Below are 21,385 nucleotides of genomic sequence, written 5' to 3' on the forward strand. Positions count from 1 at the left end.
CAAAGATTGACAACATTTTTGCTCAAATTTTATATTTGAGATATTTACTGCCGAGGTATTTATAAAAATTTGGTAATCCAACTTCATTATATATTTATTTTTTAGTTCAGTATTGCACTGGAGTTCAATTACTTCCATTTGTAATTTTTTGCCAACATTTTCAATATTAATTAAAAAAAAGTGAACTGAATAATAATTCATTTTCAAACCGGTTGAAATCAGAAAATCTTTTTTCAAATTCAGTTTTCAATTCTTCAATTTAAGGAATGTACTTTTCAGCATCATTATTATTTCGAGAAATTCATTTAAGTGTAGGAAAGTGGGCTAAATTATTCTTTGCCAACTGGGTTTTATGAATCATACATATGACATATCAACTGTTCCTGTCTTTGCAGAGCAGTATTCAAAGTGTTTAAGTGGTTTGTTATGTCAACTAAAAAGGCCAAGTCTTTGCACCAATCTTCATCGGTGAGCTGAGGAATAAATTTTCCTTTGGATGAAGTAAACATGTCAATTTCTTTTAAGAATTCAAAAAATCTTTTTAAAATGATGCAACGACTAAGTCACCTAACCATATAATATAGCAAACTGCTGTATTGTGAATCTAATTCATCCAACAAAGCATTGAATTGTCGATGATTCAAGGCTTGAGAGCGTATCCAGTTTACTGTTTTAATTACTACACACTTGACGTGTCTTTAGTTTTTTAGCATAAAGTGACTCCTGGTGTATTATGCTTTAAGTTTGTCCTTGCACAACATTTCCTTTTTCTTTTGAAGTTTTGTAACAAGTCCGATGTTAATATCAGCCATAGCAGGAGCCCCATCTGTAGTCAGTCTACATGAACATTTTCAAGATTTTTCTCAATACACAAATATAAGTCATTTCCTGTTGTTGTTCCTGACATAGATATTAAAGACATTATTAATGTCTTTACATTCGTCAACTGCAATTGAAAATGCTACAAAACTATTTTTTCACACAATATATCTTGGAAGTTCTCTGCTATATCTTCAACACGCTCTGCAACTGTATTTCCTGATTGGCTTATACTTTGAAATGCTTACTTTTTTCTAGACATCTTATTTCGACTGCACTTAAAATATAATTTTTAATAAACGCTCTATCAATAAAAGGTTTAGAAGCCAAGAAATTATTTCACTTATGATGTAACCACATTTAACAGCAGCGTCACTTGTTATGATCACATTCGAAAATATCCTCTGTTGAAACTTCAGTTCATTTTTTAAATCTTTAAGTTTTCATCACTCATCTTTTCTGTATATTTATCACAGTTCTTATGGTTTGTTTCATAATGCCGTTTTAGGTTATATTCTTTCACCATGGCGACACTTTGTCTACATATCAAACATGATGGAATATTTTTTACTTCCACGAAGAAATATGCCGTCTCCCATTTTTCTTGAAAAGTTCTGCCTTCTTGATCTATTTTTCTTTTTTTAACTTTAAATTCAGACATTGTTATGGGCAAAAAAAATAAGTTCTTGAGGTAACTTTTTATTAACACACTATCATATTACAATGGTAACCTGTAACTTATTGACGTTGTATCACGTGGCTTAAAATGGCTGCATGACAAGTAACTTCCATTCAGTGTTAGCAGATTTGATGATAGAAACATGGTACAAAGAATTGTAGTAATAAGTTTTACTTTTGTTTAAAGCTGTCGTAAAACATTTAGAAGTTTCAATGTTTTCTGTTTTAATCTCTGTAAGATGTTAGAAATATTGATTTTTAGAAAAGAAATCATTAAGGTCATGGGCTGGATAAGAAGCCTTTGCGGGCTGTATCTAGCCCTTGGGCTGCCAGTTTGTGACCCCCTGGTTGTGATAAATTTCTTCCTGCTTAACTGTGAAAATATGGTGGCATAGCAGCAATCAATTTCTTTCTTGAACTTTTTAACAAAATACTATATACTGGTGAAATCCCAGATTACTGGATGACAAGCATCTTCTTCTGCAGCTTGTCCCACTTAAGTAGGGTTGCTGTTTGTAGTGAGTCTCCTCCACATCCTCCTGTCTTGGGCTGTAACCACATCCAAGTTCTTCATCCACAAGTCCTCCTCCACCATCTCCCTTCATCTCTTCTTTGGCCACCCACTCTTACTCCTCCCCTGCACATTCATCTGCATGACCTTTCTTCCCACATACTCATCCTTCCTCCTCATTACATGACCAAACCATCTCAACCTTGCCTCCTGTGTCTTTGCTCCTAAGTTCGTAACTTTCACAGTCATTCCCCTTACATAGTCATTTCTCAGACGATCCTTTCTGGTCACACCGCACATCCACCTAAGCATTCTCATCTCCGCTACCTCCATCCTGGTGATATTTTTCCTCAGGGCTAGAGTTTCCATAGCATACATCATAGCTGGTCGCACTACTGTCCTGTAGATTTTGCCTTTTAGATTGATCAGCACCCTCTTATTGCATAGCACTCCAGCCATCTCTCTCTAATTCCTGCATCCCACTTCCTTCTCAGCCTCTCCATCCTCTTTCACTGTTGAACCTAAATATCTAAAGTCACTGACCTTCCTGATGACATTTCCTTCCAGATCTGTTTCCTGACTACCATTCACTTTGCAGCCAGGAGACAGATCTGTCTTACTTCTGCTCAGTCTCATATCTCTCTTCCAGTACTTTCCAACTTTCCAGTTTAGCTGCCACTTCTTCTCTTGATTCTGCACACAGCACGATGTCAAATCGTGCTGTGTCAACATCATCAAATCTCTGATGCTAGATTCAAAAGCTTTATTATGAACTACTATAAAGATACCAAAGTAACCGTCAAATGTAATAAAATAAAAAAAAAACAGATTCAAATCTTTAAAGGTACCTGTGGCATGACTATAATTGGTAAATTATAGTCATGGAATTCCACAGATTGTTATATGCATCTTGTATTCCTGCTTCTTTGATTTTCTTGTTTCTACGCACTGGTGATGTACTGTTTTTTTCAAGTACAAAATATCTGTACTTTCATTTCATTAAAGTTAATTACTGTGGTTATCATGTAATTTGTGTTTTATAGACAGATTCAAAGTAGAAAAAGGAGTTATCTGGGGTTGTCCATTCTCATCGCATTTATTTACTATCTCAAAGAAATATGTAAAACAGCAGCTGAAGAACCAGGTCCACAAATAAATGGCACGAATATCAACCACATTAAATATGCAGATGATGTTATTCTTGCTGAATCTAGAGTATAACTGGAAAAGACAATAAAAATAGAACTTACGGGAATACACTCACTGGCATTTAGAAGACATAAACGCTCCAAGTGTCTCTATATTCGCCTTTTATTGGTCCATGTTGATAAGGTTTCACTGGCCTGATAGCTGTTTCGAATTGGTTGGTTCTCCTCAGAGACCAGGCAGAAACCCTAAGAGAACAAAAACTCTTGTTCAGTACTAAGGACCTTGAAATGTCAGAGAGGTGTATTTTTCATAAGCGAACTCTCGGTCAAACCTTTCATAGTTTCTACATTCAACTTTGAAATAATGTTGGATTTAATATCCACTTTACTTATGTTACAATTTAGATAGTTTAGACACCTCCAAGAAATGTCCTCTCAGAGATTACCAAACATTAGTGTTTGGTAATGGTTTGGTAAACATGAGTGTGAATAGTGAGTGAGTCTCACTATTCACAATCATAGTGGTGGTGATGTATTGCCTCTGTCAGTGTGTCCCTGACTCCCTGGAGGTTTCATATAATAATAATAAATAATACTGGAATTATAAAGTTTATATCAAGGAACCTTTGGTGAGTGGGATTAAAATATAGAAAAAAAATTCTGGAAGGAAATTAATTTTTTGATTTTGAAATGTTATATAATTGAAATACAAATTCTGAACATAAAAAGAAAGTGAAATGCTTGAGGAATTTGGCATTATAGAAAAGCTTAAGTTTTGATATGCTGAAAATAAAATTCAACTCATATTTGAATAATCATGGTTTCCTTAACTATAAATAAAATTGTAGATTTAATTTGCAAAGAATGAGGTAGAAGTGAAATGGGTGTGTAATCTTATTAATAAATTCTGAAGGAAAAAATGATGTAAAAGGAATTCCTGTTGCATAAGGATTATGCCACTTACCAGAATGATAAGTTGCAGGCCAGAAGATTGAAAGTATTGTACAGAAAGATAATTGTGAGTATGAAAGCAGACTAACTCTGCAAACCAAAGACAATCCAAAAATAATTATTTTATGTTGCAAGTGAATAACTACTGAACATGGTGTGTGAATGCAGGTTCATTACAGATTATTCAACTAATGAATGCTCACTCAATTGCTTAAAGCTGTTAACCTGGTATATGTTACATAGAGCTCAATGCTACCTCTTTATTGGAAGAAACTCAGGTTATGAGGAGGAAGGACTTGAGCTGTTGCATAAACTCAATAAGGATTTGGTAATAGAGGCTAATGAGATATCATTACAGATGCTGAATGAGTATTCAGCTGAACTGGCTGTGCCTTTGACCTGGCTGAATAATTGACTTAGCACAGGGAAGATTCCATTAGAGTGGAAAGAATGTGTGATAATCCCATTGTACAAAGGTGCAAAGACTGAAGCATATCAACCTATCAGTATCTCTGGAGTGGTGGTGAATGTTTTGGAAAAGTTGGTAAGAGCTTGAATACAGAAATGAGTTGACAGAGAATATCTATTTTGGAGTGAACAGCATAGGTTTCCTAGGAGAAGGTTGTGATTGAGTAATATGCTTGCACTTTATAATGTTAGTTGAATTAGACTAGGGGGAATGGATATAACATGATGCTTTTGGACATTGCTAAGGCTTCTGATAGGTTGTTACATGAATCAGAGGATATTATTATTAGACACCTGCAGGGAGTCCAAAGACTCATCAAAGGAGGTATACCTTTGGACACCTGCAGGGAGTCCAAAGACTCATCAAAGGAGGTATACCTGCTTTACAACTCTGTCTGTACCATTCCATCCACCAACTAACTGCAACTACACCAATGCCATCTACTACTGACCACCACCACTAATATTTCCAAAGACAATCACAAACATCCATGCCCACGGTGGGATTCGAACCCGCAGCCTTTTGGCTGGAGAGCGGATACGCTAACCACTCGGCCAGCCAGGCTGGCATATTAATATATTGCAACTCAATATCAATGGTACTCAGAGAAAAATAGATGAACTTAAATACATACTTTACAAAAACAATATCCATATTGCTTATCTATAAGAAACAAACTAAACAAAAATCTGAACTTCAGCATCAAAGGATACAGAATTCTTAGGAAAGATAGAGAGAGAAGAACTGGTGGAGGGCTTGCTATCCTTTTGAAGACCCCCCCCCCCAGAAATTAAATTCAAAGAAACTATTCTAAATCGATATTTAAATAATAACAGTTCAACAGAAGCTTAAGCTGTTGAAATACACCTACCAAATCATTCTATTTCAATAACAAACGTCTACCACCCTGATAATACAAATATTGACACAGTTATCATTGAAAAGCTAAGCAAAGCTCCAACTGATATAACCATCATACTTGGTGATCTAAATGCAAAAAGCCCAATGTGGGGCTCCCCCGATATATGCCATAAAGGTCAACATTGGAAGACCTCTTTACAGATTTGGAACTCGCAACAATTAACAGCAGACAGAGTACTCATCTCTCTAAAACTATGGGAACTGAATCTGCTATCGACACCACAGCTATTAATTATAGCATTGCTTCAAGGCAGAATGGAAAATTTTTGAAAACTCCATCAGTGACCACACACCAATAATACCAACAGTAAACTTCAAGATTGATCAAGAACAGCAAATCAAGAGGACATGGAACTTTAGAAAAGCTCACTGGACAAGGTTTACTCAAATCTTGGAGAACCTTTGTCAAGATGAACCTATCTCTGGAAACCTTGATAGAAAATTACAAATCCTTATTTCACACATCAGTAAAGTTGCCAAAGCAACAATACCAAGAGGCAAATGGAAAAATACTTGGATACCATACTGGAAAGATCACAATATCGATTCAATAATTACACAAAGAGACAATATCAATGAACAATTTAGAATTAATAAAACTGATGAATCTAGGAAGAAATTAATGGATATAACACACAGAATAGAGCAGGAAATTTGGAAGGCAAGCAAGAGAAATGGACAGAGCTTTGCAGTAACCTGGATCCAAGAAAAGACAGCCAACACTGGAACATTATTAGAATCCAAGACAACTGCAAAGAAGAGAACCAACAGAAAACAAACTTCATCATAAATGCTGGGAAAAAGCTATTATAGATCAAGAAATAGCAAACACACTGGCACAGAACTATTCAAACCACTCCAAACTTCAGTATAACAGAGAAAACAAGACCCTCAATAAACTGACAAGATACTAAAACAAGCAAGAACATACCAATCTAACGACATCTTCTCTGAAGCATTTACACTAAGTGAACTAAATTCATCAATCGAGAAAACTGCACCCAATGAATCTCCTGGTAATGATCTTATCTTTGGTCATATGGTCAAACACCTTGACAAAAATACCAAAGAACAACTTCTGGGCATTCTTAATATCTTGGCAAACAGGCAACGACCAAAAGAATGGAAATCAGTTACTGTACTCATCCTAAAACCTGACAAAAATGCTGCAGAATGTCAAAATTATAGACCTATCACATTAACTACCATACTCTGTAAAATTACTGGAAGAATCATACAATCCAGACTCATGCATTGGCTCACAAAAAAAAAAGAAAATTAACTACAACCAAACTGCCTATAGAGCCTATCATTTGACGACAATCAATTATTCTACTTCTGCCAAACAATAATAGACACATTTCAGGAAAAACCAACCAAAAAAAAAAAGACAAGACAACTGCTGTATTCCTTGATATGACTGCTGCTTTTGATTGTTTTTGGATCAAAAAATTAATACAAATAGTATATGATATCGGAATTAGAGGAAATGTTTTAATCTGGATCGCTGATTTCATGAGAGGACGAAAGATCAAGGTTAGAATCAATGCAGCAATATCTATAGAGTGAAGAACTTGGGCTTGTGTTCTACAGGGCTCAGTACTCAGTCCCTTACTATTCCTTTTATACGTCAATAACATTCATCCCTACTTACAGACGACACAAAAGTAGCCTGCTACGCAGACAATATAGCCATCTGGCACACTAGCGATAAAATTAAAGAATCGGAAGAGATTCTAAACAAATCCATGAGAAAATTAGAAAAATGGTCAGATGAACTTAAACTCAAAATCAACCCAAATAAAACAAACCTAAGCACTTTTAGTAGAGACAGGAAAAATTGACATTCCTACAATCTCAAAGTCATGATCGACAACAGACTAATTGAACAAGTCACAAATCCAAAATACCTAGGTATTACGCTTGATCAGGAATTTCGTTTTGCACAACACATCTCTGAGACTTCCAACAGGGTTCTCAAAAAACTAAATACAGGGTGTCCCAAAATTCATGCAAGAAGTAATTTTGATAGAAAACAGGTTTTTAATTAAAAATTGTATTTTCTTATTGATTCATAAAGTATACCGTATAGGGTTATGCATGGAATAGCATATCGGCTAAATGGCCTCCAAGACTTTGCTGGCACATTCACACTCTTTTGTCGAAATTTTCCATGACCGTTTTGCATAAATGTGGCTGAATTTCGTTGATACAGCGCTCAATTTCCTCCTTCAAGGAGTGGGTGGTCGTGGGCTTGTTGGCATAAACCTTAGACTTCAAAAAACCCCAAAGAAAAAAGTCCAACGCCATTAAGTCACATGATCTGGGCGGCCAATTCTGATCACCAAAACGGGAAATTACACGACCAGGAAATGACTCGTGCAGTAATTGAATTGTTTCTCGGGCTGTATGGCATGTGGCACCGTCTTGTTGAAACCACATGTCGTCCACATTCATATCTTGCAATTTAGGCACAAAAAACTGGATTATTATGTCGCAATGGCGAGCACCATTAACTGTTATTGCCTTACCAGCCGCATTTTCGAAGAAGAATGGACCGATGATGCCTCCAGCCCAAAATCCGCACCAAACAGCGACACGTTGTGGATGCATTTGTTTCTCAACAATCACTCGTGGATTTTCTGAACCCCAAATGCGACAATTTTGTCAATTAACGAAGCTATCAAGATGAAAATGAGCCTCATCGCTAAAGATGATTTTGTTCGAAAAATAAGCATCCACTTGTTGTTGTTCCATAATCCATTCAACATACTCTCTTCGCTGTGTGTGGTCAGTAGGCTTCAGTTCTTGAGTCAATTGAACTTTGTAAGCATAAAGATGCAAATCTTTCATGAGAATACGCTGTAGAGAGCTTCTCGAAATGCCCAATTCAAGACCACGGTGCCGAATTGATGTTCTTGGACTCTCAGCAAAACTCTCACAAACTGCTTCGATGTTTTCTGTTGAACGACTTGTTGAAGGACGGCCAGAGTGTATAAGATCACTAATTGATCCAGTTTTCTTGAATTTTTTTAATTGATCTTTTCACAGTTGATGAAGTTAAATCACTATTCCGACCATATTTTCTACGAAAATTGCGAACTGTAGCTGCCAAACCTTCATTATTTTAGAAATATTGTTCAACAATGAAAATGCATTGTTCTTTCGTGTAGCATTCCATTTTTAATAACCCTGATCTGTCAGCTGTAACGCTGTCTTTTTTTTCTCGTTGGCAACGCTTTACCACACAAATGGCGCTAAATTTAAATCTTGCGTGAATTTTGGGGTACCCAAAATTCACAGCAAAAGCGTCCAAGATTATCATTGGTACAGTCTCATCAACAACAACAGAGCCCAACAGGAATGTGCGCTTTGACCTGATGGAGGACAGATGGAAATTTGCCACCATAAAATTCATTAATAATATCAGAAGCTACCAAAGCAATCATATCTCCCTAAAAACTTATGAACATTGGAATCCAAAATACAGACTTTACAGATCATCAACTTTACAATATGATGACCCTGTCAGGAAGAAAATAAGTCATGATCATCTAAATGCTCACATAAGCAAAGAACCTCTATTTTCCAGTCCTTTACTTTCAAATACCTTCATAATACCAAGCTCTCACAAGGCATCCATAAACTCTTAAACCAACTAAAGTGTTTGGGAAAAAGTTGCATTTTACAATGGATTCCTGCTCATATAGACATTGATTGCAATGAAGCAGTTGATCAATTAGCAAAAGAGGCCAGAGAACTTATCTAAGAAACTGACATGATAACTGTTGCTGATGCTAACAGACTAGCAAAAATCTAAACTAATTCCACTAAAATCAGGGATACAACAAGAACAGAACATTTTAGAGGAATGAAGAGCAATACGGATGATACAAGAACATATAGAAACTGCTATAACTGCCCTAATGCTGAACTGACACCCACTCACATTATTACCTGTCCAGCCTTGCAAGCAAAAACCCTAATCCTCAACAACAGCTCTATGCAAACAAAACAATCGACATAGCCAAAGCAGTTTCAAGGAGCACATGGAAATATCTAAGCCTCTTCAAAGGACAAGACGACGACAATAGCAAATGCAGATAGATATGGAACTGGATTATGAACAATTTCTTAACTTGGATAAGAGGATGGTTGATTGATGTATCAAAAGGTGTCATATGGGAGATGAGTATCTGCAAAATTTAAGGTGACCAGTGGTTTACATCAGAGATCTGTCTCTGGTCTGTTATTTAGCTATACAACTTGGGATAATTGAAGCGCAAAAATGAACATTGACATTTATCCCTTCCTGAACTATTGTGCACAGATCTGGTTTCCAAGTGTTGTGTCGACTCTCTTATGTTTTGGGCCCTCTTTTATCTCTTATATGTATATATCACTCTATTCTATCTTTCTCTCAATAATTTCTATTTATTGTTTTCTTATTGGAGTGCTTAAGGGTCAAAGCTGTATAACTGAGAGGAGACCTCCAAATAGCCTTTAAAGGAATGCGGAAAACCGACCCGGGCTTCTGACCTAATGTCCAATCCTCACCTTCTCATGGTGCACCCTGTTGGGTATCTACTTGGATACTGAACGAACGAGGTTGGGCTGCCAATTTGGGATTTAGCCGACCAAATTGTATTCTTATTGGTTAAACCAAAATAAAAATTGATGGTACATCATGACAAAATTTCATGCCGGCTGGGGCGTCACCCGGTTAAACAAGGCCCCCCCGTTGTTTTCGCCAGAGAACCAGGGCAAACAGCGGAAAGTCAGCTACTGGAACAAATTTGAAAACAAACCCCAACTCAACATCACCAGAGTTAAAGATCGGTACTATCAACGTAAGAAGCCTGAATGGCAAAGAAATGGAGCTAGCTGAGGAATTAGATAAGTACCAGATCGACATAATAGGGGTGACTGAAACAAAAAAGACCAAAACTTGTGAGATCTTTCTGAGCAATAAATACAAAATGTTATATTCAGGCAATGACAATCAAGGAAAAGAAGGAGTAGCCATAGTATTCAACACAAAATACGAGGCTAATCTTCTTGAATGGCAGTCAGTCTCAAGTAGAGTAATGTGGGCAAATATGAGAATGGGGAACTGGACAATGAGACTTATTTGTGCCTATGGTCCCACAGAAGGGTCTACTAAGGCAGAAGTGGAGGAATTTTTTGATGCTTTAGAAAAAGCAACTGATACAATGAAGAAGGAAAAGTTGGTCCTTGTTGGGGATCTAAATAGCAGAGTAGGAAATGATTGTGAGACATACAAAAATATTTTGGGAAAATTTGGAGAAAAGAGCAAAGCTAATAATAATGGCAAATATCTGCTGGATTTCTGCTCAGGACATGGACTGGTTATTACTAACACCATGTTCCAACATAAAAATGTGCACAAATTCACATGGAGAGAAGAGGCAAGGAATAAGATAAGTCTCATTGACCATGTTATTGTTGATAGTGATGTTTTCTCCCTGGTGCAGGACAACAGAGTGTATAGAGGATTTGAAATTAGAAGTGATCACTATTTAGTCTTGAGCAGGATAAAATTGAATTTCATATTGAAAAGAATAACATGTAAGAAAGTTTTAAAGCGAATAAAAGTTGAGCAGCTCTCAGATGTGAACTGTAGACTAAAATACACAAAGATTATTGAAGAAAAAATGAAAGAGTTTGAGAACAGGAATCAAACCTTGGAGATTCAATGGCTACCTCTGAAGAAAACATTGATTGATTCTGCCAGAGAGGCATGTGGTGAGGTTGTCTGCAAGGATAAAAAAAATCGGAACTCCCTGGTGGACACAGGAAGTTAAAGAGGCAGTGAAGGAAAAGAAGAAAGCATATCAAAAGTTCCTATCAAATAAGTCAGCTTGTGCTCTTAGAGAATACAGAGAGAAATGCAGGAATGCTAAACACTGTAAAACTAGCTAAACAAAAGTCATGGGAGGACTTTGGCAAGAATATAGAAAATAAATATCAAGAAAGTGGCAAAATATTCTGGAGGTTGTTGAAGAAGCTTAGGAATGGAGGAAAAAGTGCTGTAAAAGGAGTTAGAGATGATAAAGGTGACATGAAAACAGGAGAGAAAGATATCCTTAAAGTATGGTGTAACTACTTTGAAAAACTGCTAAATGAAACAAGCAGTGATAGCATAGTGGTAAAAAACACTGACCAGGCATGCAGTCAGGAATACATATCCATACTTGAAGTAGAAAAAGCCATCAAAGGTTTGAAATGTGGAAAGGCAGCAGGAGTAGATGATATTCGACCAGAAATGCTCAAGTATGGTAATATAAGAGTTACAGTGGCTGCACTGCATAGTTCAGAAAGCCTGGACAGAGGGATGAATTCCCGATGATTGGAGTAGAGCTATCATAGTACCCATATATAAAACCGGAAATAAAACCGAATGTGAGAATTACAGAGGTATTTCCCTACTGAGTGTTCCTGGCAAGATCTACGCAAGTATACTTGAGAAACGATTGAGAAGAATTGTGGAAGAAAAGCTGGGTGAAGAACAAGCTGGATTTAGGCCAAATAGAGGCTGTCAGGATCAGATCTTCACTTTACGACAAATAGTCGAGAAAGCATGGGAATATAACAAAGATCTGTATTTAAGTTTTGTCGATTTGGAAAAGGCATATGACAAGATGCCAAGAGAAAAGCTATTCAATACGCTGCAGTTATATGGTGTCAATGGGGCATTATATCGAGCAATACTTAGTCTTTATTTGAGTTGTAAGTCAGCAGTTAGAATTGAAGGAAGTACTGGAAGATGGTTTAATGTTAAATCTGGTGTGAGACAAGGATGTACATTATCCCCTCTGTTATTCATTATCTATATGGATCACATTATGAAGGAAAGTGGTATTAAGCATTATATCAAAATTGGAGATGTTAATGTCAGCTCTTTTCTTTATGCGGATGATGTTATACTTCTAAATAAATCCGATACAAGTCTGCAAGATTTTTTGACTAAATTGAATAGCTGTTGTAATAGATATGGTATGAAGGTTAGCAATAAAAAGACAAAGACAATGAAAATAGGCAGAATCATTGAAAATGTGAACTGTGTTGCGAATGGAGAACCTGTGTAACAAGTAAAACATTTCAGCTACTTAGGCGGCACAATTTTTAGTGAAGATGGTAAATTGAATATAGAAATAGACAATGGAATCAATAAAGCTGGTATGGTAAGGAAGTCAATTGAATAAATTCATATGGAATAAGAGAGAAATTAGTCGGAACACTAAATTAGCTGTATACAAGACGGTGTTCAAACCAGTTTTAACTTATGGGTCTGAGAGCTGGGTCAGAAGTAAAACATTTGACCAAAGACTAGAGACCGCAGATATGAGAGTCCTGAGAAAGATTATGGGTGTGAAGAGATGTCATCAATGGCAATATCATATTAAAAATGAGGATATTAGGAAACAACTTGACATTGTCAGCATCCGAGAATGCGTTAGCAGATCTAATCTCTGGTGGTACGATCACTTAAACAGAATGGGAGAGGAAAAATTAGCAAAACAAGCGTTCTCTGCTAGGTTGGCAGCAGAATGACCCAGAGGAAGACCAAGATATAGGTGGATTGATATGGTACAAAGTGCATTAGACAATAGAAATATAAGATCTGATAATGTTGGAGTCTTGACAAGTAACAGACTGATTTGGATGAAAATGTAGATAGGAAGTTAGTAATGTAATTTTTTCTATGTAGTACTATCATATCCTGTACACCCCTTGAGGGTATGTGGCAGGAATTTGATGATGATGATGTTTTCTTATTTCTTGTTTAATACCATTTACTTCAAACTTCTATCTCACTTAACTTAACTCAGGCCGAATCCCTGACAAGAGTAAAGCTGCTGGTTTGTGAGACAAAGAAAATGCAAATGGCAGAAGCCTATTTCTTTGTTTCAGCACTGGTTCTAACTCCTTATTCAAATTCAGGGAAATTTATTTATTTTCGCTGTGCCACCCTGAATCCTAGATTATACTAAACTTGTATGACCAAGGAGTTAGAATACAGTCAGCATTCACTCTTATCAACTATATTTTTCCAACTTGCAGTCATTACCCGATATTATCTATTCTCCTGCCTTTTTAGGTTCGTTAAATTTTATGAGCAAGTGCAGTAGTTTCTAAGTTCAGGCAATACAACATTTATATCTAAACAAAACATTTTAATTCCAAGAAAATTACATATAATGCACGTTATAACACTGAGTCAATCAAACAATCAAAGCTAGGTAGAGATTAGCACTCATATATATACAATTACTTTATCCTTTCTATAAATCTCAATCTGAGAAACATATTTAATAACATTTAATGCACTTTGTCTCTTTGTGCTACTCTAGTTAATCAATTTCATTCTCAATATGAATTAAGTTTATTCTCAATTTTCTCAGACAATCCTATTCAATATATATATAACAAATTCAATTAAGGACTTTAGTAAATCTCTCTCTCAAGGTTATTAATTCATGAAACAACTTTCTGTATCTCTTTCAATTTTAGCAGTAATTTCTAGATTCTATCTGCCACATAAACTTTACCTACAATGTTCTGTTTCATTCTCAATCTATCAATCCTAAGAGTCTCTCGTAGCACATTACAATAAAATCTTCCTAATCATTTCCACTAGATAGAAGATATAAAATTTTGCACCTTACCAATTGCTGGTATTTTACTTTGGTCACTTCCTTATCTCGTCGGATATCTGCCTTCTACGACTACTCTACTTCACGCATTCTCAGGATGTTCACTATGGATTCCCTCTGTACTTCATAGTTGGATATTTCTGTAGTCTTCCACAAATATAGTCTGCTGGGCTAGTTTCCGACTGGCAGGCTTCCTGGTCATTCTTCCGATATTTCCTTGAACAAAGGAAAACCACGTGGAGGCTCCACACCAGCTGGACCTATGAGGGCACAGGAACACAGCAGCAGAAAAATGTCTAAAAGCCTTGTCTCCAGCGTTACATGCACTTTTAAGTGTTGCGCCACTCCTTTCTCTTTCGTCATCGACATCTACGTTATCTTTCTTCACGGCACTTAGCGCCACATGCGGAATCCTCTTGTAACTTACGGAGTGTAGCGGTGGAAGGGTGGGGGGAAGCACCGTGTTTACTAACGGATGTGCCTGTACACAGTATTACGTGTTCTGAAGTCGGCTATTTTGCATTTTTCAATATCATTTCTCTCCCAGCAATTGTCAGGTACTTACATAGTATTTGAGACTCAGTAGCCCTACATAATAAAATTTCACAATACAATATAAGATAAAAGACATAAAACTAAATTAAGATTGCTATACAAGTGCTTATTCATTTCTGAAAAATCATTATTTGTTCCAATAGAGTGAGAACTATCTTAAGTCCGAGTGAAACGTAATTTTCTTTAATATTTTGTTTCACTCCGACTTAACACAAAGTGATGTAGATACAGTGGAATATAGATATGAGGATAGATCAAGAATTTATGGACTGCAGACACTACAACAGCAGAGGGGGGAATAATATGTTCCATACACTGACTCTTTCTGAAGTTTGTATATATCATATTATTATGGAGGATGAGAGGGCATCCATGAAGCCTGATAATGAATGTGGTCAAGAAAGAGGTGAGAGCTAATTTTTATCTTGTACTGCAGTGTGCAATTGGAATGGCTTGCCTTTAGGTGGTGAGTGCAGCTGGTGTTGAATATAAGAAAAAGCACGACAGCTAGTCTGCTCTTATGCTGTTTAAACAATGGGGTATGAACAAAACTATTTTTTGCCTACTTAATGTGAACATTTACTTGGTTAAGACACAATTTTTAATCCATTTTCACTATAACAAACTTGTATGATATTGAAATCTAGCATTTCAGTAAAAAAATTAAAAAATAATAACGACAGTCTAAATTATGTGAGACTGTCATTATTTTTATTATTTTATTTTATTTTTTACTGAAAATGCTAGATAAGTATTTATCTAGCAGAGATAAATAGAAACTAAGTAGACAGTGTATAAGTGTTCATGTTACTAACTGATGTGATGCATTTACCTATAGTGTAGTAGTTACTGTTTAAGTACTTGTGTTTTTGTGTATTTCTTCTTCATTAAAGAAAAAAATGAATTTTCTATAATTATGCTATAAATTTATTAATATCATTATGTAGTCTGGTAGATAGGTTTATATGCTAGTTACTCATAACTATTATTTTTCAGGAAATAATAATGTATGCTAAAATATTAATTATAAAAACTTTAATACTTTCCTATACTTTTGCAACATTACATTGCCATCATAAGGATCACAAAAAACAGTGATATATGCACTAACACTGGGCAAATGAGGCTGGAGAAGGGCATCCAAGCTCGGGCCTAGAATCCTAAACAGTGCCCTCCTAGTGTGAGCAAATTGGGTATTCTTGGCCGTTAAACCTTTCCAAAACCTCAACAAATTTGGCTGCATGAAACTTCTCCAAATTTGGGAAGCATTCATCCTAAGATCTTTAGCCCAGCAGCCAGACTACCCAGTACCTACTAAGGGTGCTGTTTAGGACTCTATGCCCAAGTTTGGTTGCCTTCCTTCATCCTCATTTGCCCAGTGTCAGTGCCTGCATACACATCATCAGGGATCACAAAAAATAACGTAATGTTGCCGAAAAATATAGAAAAGTATTAAAGTTTTTGTAATTAATATTTTAGTATATATTATTTCCTGAAAAATAATAGTTGTAAACAAATATGGAACATTTTCATATTGCCCAGACTTGCATATTTTACTTGGAAAAAAATTATTATATTAAGTGTTGTTATAGCTTGTCATGTTACCTACATTTTGGATCATGTGATAGTTATCTTATAATTCGTAATTAATCCATAAACTATTTATAATAGTGCCAACTGAGTTAGATGAAGGGAATAGCTATATGATGATACCATGGGATTTTGCACATGGAACTGTTACACAAACTGCAACAAATGGAGATTGATAGGAAACTGGTGATATGGATAAAAGAGTGGCTGATTGACAGATACCATACAGTAGTATATGCAGGAACAGAATCCAGGAGAAATCAGGTGACTAGTGGTATGCCACAGGGCTCTCTGCTTGGACCACTGCTGTTTAATTTGTACATAAATGATATTGGAAATAATTTGAAGAGAGATGAAGTAAATAAACCAGTGAACAACACCTGTTTCCCAATGAAAATGGTCTAAATATGTATAATGGAAGTTTTTCCTTAAAGTTTTACTGTTGTAACTTTGTGGATCTTCAGAAAATAGTCATTTTTACTATTCATAATGAATGTTTATTTTTCTTGATCATCTAACTAGTTAATTATTTGGACAATAGATCACGTATTAACTAATAAATATTTATTAAACCTACTAGTTTCACCAAACTTTAGCTGTTTGGTGAAACTAGTAGGTTAGAAACTAAAATCGATGCACCCTTTAGCTCCAAGGCTCTATGGTGTTCCAAAAGTACACAAAGATGGTATTCCTTTATGCCCTGTTGTGGATGGAATCAACTCACCTACCTACTTATTGTCCAAACATCTCACCAAACTCCTACAACAACATATCCATAACTCAGAGAGTTACATCAGAAACTCGCAACATTTTTTGGGAAAAATTAAAAAAACATTACCATATCAGAAAATGATCTTCTAGCTAGTCTAGATTTCACCTCTGTTTTTACAAACATTCCCGTGGTAGAGGTCATCAGCATCCTAGGTACCTTGTTCCCACAAGATATAACCTCACTCTACGATCATTGCCTAAATTCAAACTATTTTTCTTGGAAAAACACGATTTACTAACAACTAACAAGCTTGGCAATGGGTAGTCCACTTTCACCTTCTTGTGCTGACCTATTTATGGAACACCTCGAAAATAAAATCCTATCTCAAATAATTCCTAAACCAACAATTTGGTGGAGATATGTGCATGAAATCTTCATTGTATATAACCACAACAAGGATAACCTACTTGACTTCCTCAATAAGATCAACTCCTTTCATCATTCTATTAAATTTACTCTGGAACTTGAAAGAGACAAACAACTGCTGTTCTTAGACATCTTAATTAAGAAGTAAATTAATGGCCATATAAACCTATCAGTTTACAGGAAACGTACGAATACAGGTCGCTATCTACATTTCAGCTCCTCTCACCATATTTCTCACAAACTCAGCGTAGTACACATGTTAAAGAAAAGAGCTGTCTGCATCACAACAGATAACGAGGGCCTTCAAGACGAGTTAACATTGATATCTAATAATCTGTACTTGAACAGCTACTGACGAAGACTCGTCAACAAAATCCTTTTCTCTGAACCACCACAAAGAGAGTGAGAGGATACTCAATATATCAAAACTATCGCAATACCGTATGTGAGTGGCATCTTCAACAAGCTCGCTAGTCTCCTGAAACCACACAAAATAAGAGTGACATTCAAACCTATAGAAACAATTCGTAAGCTACTAAGATCTCCAAAAGATTACCATCCTTCCTATAAATATGCGGGAGTTTACAATATTCCATGCTGATGTGGTTCAAGTTACATTGGGCAGACATCAAGAAGCCTCGAAATTAGACAGAAGGAGCACATTGGTTACATCAAAAACAACAGACAAGACATATCAGGCCTGTCATCTCATTTTTCTATAACTAATCATGTCATTGAGTGGGATAAAAGCTGTTCACCTTACATAGAAGAAGACGACTACCACTCCCGAATGTTTAAAGAAGCAGCTACAGTCGCTCGCTCTGTTGATAACCTTAACAGGAACCAGGGTTTAATACTCCCAGAGATATGAAACACCCTAATTAGATCTCTTAAAACACAGGAAATGAACTTTAATGAAACTATAGAATGTTCCTTAGCAACAACTATTTAATCATGTACATGCAATATGTGTATCACTCACGTTCAATGCTGTTTTAGTTTGTAACTATAATCGTTAGATTTTTACAGTTATTCATATTTGTTAATGTTTTTTTAACCTAAGTGCTTGTTCCCTGAAGATGCCAACAGCTAAAGTTTGGTGAAACTAGTAGGTTTAATAAATATTTATTAGTTAACACTTGTTCTGTTGTCCAAATAATTGATCAAGTTGTGAATATAGTAAAAATTAATCATGTTTACTATATTCTTTTTGTTTGTACTGCTGGTGAGAAAGCTATTATTGAACATCATTATTCTGGTGTTATAAATTCAGCTAATGTCAGTGCTTGATAATAAGTTGTTTGTCACATTCTTAGTGGGTTTGGAAAAAGAATGTGTGAGAAGATTTGTATTTGGAATAGTCATTACAAAGTCAAAACATTTTTTTAGAAAAAAAAAAAATTCTAAATGGGTTTGTATCCTTCCTAGAACACAAAGAACCTTTATAGCAGTGTTTCGACTGAAGGTGAGTTAGCTGGTCTCACATGGAGTTGGCAGAGTATTTCATCCTACTAATCAGCCAAAAGAAGAACACTTATCTACAGGTATAATTTGCTGACTTCATAGCCTGCTTTGGCTGTAAATCCAAAGGGTATACAACACTTTTCTCTATTTCTATAAAAATGCAAGCTGCATTTTCTTAGCAACAACTTAAGTTAAGACCATTCGAAATACAGTGCTATCTCGCTAATCCGAACTAATAAAAACCATGCTCGTTCGGATTAGCGAATTTCCCCCAAGAGAGAACATTAACTAGCGTTTAAAAAAAATAATCAGATTCTAATGGTACATCAATTTAATTCTGTAAAGAAATTAACTGATAGAAAAAAGCTACTGTACTGTAATGTAAAACAACAAAAAAAAAAAAACGGTACACAAGTTTACTTTAGTAAAAAATTTAATTTATATGCACCTGTATTGTTGAAGATTCTGATTTAATAAAATTGCATAGTTCAGTATGTAACTTAATTTGCATAAAAAAATATCACTTTCTTGTATGCAACACAAAAAAAAAAGTTTCACAAAATAACACACACAAAAAAAAGTTTTTTATTTCTTTATAAAAAAAAAGTCACTGATTTTTTTTTGCTTCTTGGAAGCTAAACTTTTTTGGAATGCTTCTTCTAGGAGCTGCATTAACAACAAAATTTTGTGGAATTTTATGGCATATCATTCTGCTTAGCTCATTCTATACACATATTAAAACTGTAAGCTGTCTCTTCATGTTTTACTTTTTTTCTTTGAGTTCTTCATGGTCATCATCGTCTTCTAATTCATTCTGTAGTGTCATATTTATAATTTCAGCATCTGATTTGATATCGAATTCACTTTCGGTTCTACATGTAATCCATTCCGTAACATCTGTTTGTGAAATATCAACAGCTGGATTTATATTTTTAATCAAATTATGCACGTTCTGAATTTCCTCTTTTTGTGTATATTTGTGATTCATGCCGACAATGCAGTACGTACTGTACAGTATAAAAATGCAAACATGAACACACAATAAATCAAAATAGGCCTCCAGTATAACCGTGCAATTGACAGTATGAAAAAAATACTGTACTGTAATAATAATATAATAAATAATAATAGTTAAAATAATAAATAAAAATAATAGTACACAAAATAATAATACGTAATAAATAAAACTTCTTTTCTTTCAAACCGCAGTTCGGATTACTGGAGGGTTCGGAATAAGAGGTTTGGATTAGCGAGATACCACTGTAGTAAAATTATATGGTGAAAGTGATGCATTATACAGAGCAATACATAGTGTGTACTTCAGTTTTAAGTCAAGAGTTAGAATATGAGGAGATATGGGAAGATAGTTTATATGTAAAATCAGATGTAGAACAAAGGAGCATACCATCTTTATTCTTATCGATATGGATCACATGATATGAAAATTTGAAATATTCAACTGATCTTTACTTTATGCAGATATCATACTTCTAAATTAATCCAGTACAAGCCTTCAGGAATCAGGAAAAATATCCTCTACATTCTCGGTGACAAACCTGTAAAAACAGCTTAACTATTTTAGGTATTTAGGAAACAATTTTTAGTAAAGATGAGACAAATTAAATTTAGAAATAGCTAATGGAATAAGCATAGATGATGTAGTGGGGTACCATATGAGTAAATTAGCTATAGCATCAAACTAGCAGTATAAAAGACAGTGGTCAAACCAGTTTAACTTATAGATCTGAGAGTTGTTTTTGAAATATTATTTGAAAGACTGGACCACAAATGAGATCCCGAGAAAAACTCAATGAGTGAACAGCTGGTATCAATGGCAGAATTGTGAAAAATAAAAACTGGAACTGGACATTAATTCTGTTCTCTCATTCTTGAGTGTTGATAATCTAAGACATGGTTTATTTAAACAGAATTGAAGGATTAGCAAAACAGGTGTCTAATGTCAGGATGTAGGAAAAACCAAAGGTAGGTTTCTAGTAACCTGAAAAACCAAAATGTATGATCGAACAATATTGGAGTCCTGTCATATTATTATTATTTTGGGCGACTCTAGGGATATAATAGATTAATTTGGAAGAAAAATTATTAAGTTAGTGATAAGTACTGTCATAGCATTCTGTATATCGCCTGAGGATATATATATATATATTAGGAATTGAATTATAATAAAAATCTGTCAGTTACATCATTTTAAAGGATTTCAGCCTGTTACTGGCATCTTGCACTCAGTTTAACACTGGTTCTTACCTTGTTTCAAGCTAGTTTGAAACTGGTAAGAACCAGTGTTGAACACTGAGAATGGATTGAGTGATTTCTTTTGAAAGATGATGTAAGTTAGCAGTAGCAATGTAATTTTTACTGTACCATTATGTTTTCTTATACAATATGTGTGTAATAGATAATTGATATTTGTGTAATGAGATGAAATTCAAAAAACCTGATGTC

The 21,385-nt window shown here is 35.2% G+C and overlaps 1 protein-coding gene across 1 annotated transcript in view; it reads left to right on the forward strand.

Annotated features, from left to right (window-relative positions):
- The window catches only part of LOC150098323 (medium-chain specific acyl-CoA dehydrogenase, mitochondrial-like), a 179,341-nt gene that overhangs the window by 112,492 nt on the left and 45,464 nt on the right, over positions 1-21,385 (forward strand). The gene's annotated exons all lie outside the window — the stretch shown is intronic.

The sequence above is a fragment of the Typopeltis vanoorti genome, chromosome 15 (genome assembly GCF_054136105.1).
Source record: "Typopeltis vanoorti isolate ZY-2024b chromosome 15, IOZ_Tvanoo_1.0, whole genome shotgun sequence".
Taxonomy (NCBI): domain Eukaryota; kingdom Metazoa; phylum Arthropoda; class Arachnida; order Uropygi; family Thelyphonidae; genus Typopeltis; species Typopeltis vanoorti.